The sequence below is a fragment of the Microtus ochrogaster genome, chromosome 10 (assembly GCF_000317375.1).
Source record: "Microtus ochrogaster isolate Prairie Vole_2 chromosome 10, MicOch1.0, whole genome shotgun sequence".
Lineage (NCBI taxonomy): Eukaryota > Metazoa > Chordata > Mammalia > Rodentia > Cricetidae > Microtus > Microtus ochrogaster.
In genome coordinates this window covers 57990056-57991616 of record NC_022016.1, presented here as the reverse complement: position 1 = coordinate 57991616, position 1561 = coordinate 57990056, and positions in this window count along the sequence as shown.

Genomic DNA, 1561 nt, shown 5'->3' with positions numbered 1-1561 from the left:
TTTTCTCCGTTTAATTTAATGTTAGCTGTCGGCTTGCTGTAAATAGCTTTTATTATATTTAGGTATGACCCTTGTATCCCTAATCTCTCCAAGATCTTTGGCCGATTTCTAAATTTCCTGTCATTGCCAATATCCTGGACTGCCCATGATGAATAAATTCTGACCTGAAGTTTGTTCAAAGACTCTGGGTAGAGGTTCTCACTCTGCCATACACTGTCTGGCCTCAGGCGCTTTTTTACACCCATTTGGTGTAAGTCTGCATTGCCGTAGAACTACGGCATTCTGGCACTCGATCTGGGGGTGAGAGGGTGGTAGAAAGGAGGAGATAGGAGTGAGAACATGGAGAAATGGGATAGTTAAGGGAGGAGAGGGATGTAGTGGGAGAGCAATGAAAGAGAGATCTTGATAGAGCCACTATGGGGTTAGAAAGAAACCTGGTGCTAGGGAAATGCCCCAAATCCACAACAATGACCCCAATTAAGAGTCCTATCAATAGTGGGGTGGGTGCCTGAACTGAACTTCCCCTCTAATCAGATTGGTGAATACCACAACTAACATCATAGAGCCTTCCCCAGCAACTCACAGAACAAGATGCAGAGATCCACAACCAACCACCATGCCAAGCTCCAGAAATCCCATTGAAGAGAGGGAGGAGGTAATACATGAGCAAGGGAGGTAAAGATCATGAGGGAGCGTTGGGAGCTGTGAACCCCCAGATCCTGAAACAACTTGTTTTCCCCTGATCTGAGTGCCTACAGCTGCTCTGAGCAGGAGACCTGAGGAAGTTCCTGATGGCAGGAGAGTGGTTTCTGGTGTGAGGGTGTTGGATCCCCTGGAACTGAAGTTCAGTTACAGACAGGTAGGAGCTGCCATGTGAGTATTGGGAACTGAACCCAGGACCTCTAGGAAGAGCAGTCAGTGCTCTTAACCGCTGAGCCGTCTCTTCAGCCCCTACTTTGCCTTTTAATTTCATCTCTAAAGGAAGAACCATGACTTACCTGGAGCAGGATACCCATCCTTAGATTCATTGGGCTCTAGTTTGAGCCATGTGGTTAGAGTTGGAAGCCTGAAGGAAGAGCTTTTCTAAACAGTGGTTATTTTCCATTATGGCCTTGAACCTAGGCCCTTGTGCTAGGCCAGTGAGCCACTACCAAGCTACACACCCTTCCTAGCTCCAGGATAGAGAGAACACTGCATAACCCTAGCCCAGTCAGTCCTCAGAGCACCCGAAGAAGAAACGGGCTTGAGGTTGTCACATACATATACACATACAAAGGAGTGGCCTGAGTTTGTTTGTTTGGCTGATAGGCTTGGATTTTGACACAGAGTCTATGTAGCCTCTGCTGGAACTCACTGTGAAGACCAGGCTGGCTTTGAATTCACAGGAATCCTTCTGCCTCTGCCTTCCAAGTGCTGGGATCACAGATGTGTGCTACCACAACGTAACTTGCTTTGTCATTCTAAAACTGATTGCCACCATCTCTCCCATTTCCCCTTTTGTCTCCTTATTTGCTGGTGTGATTTATTGAGTCATTTGGTCAGTAGGTTGCAGAATAGTGAA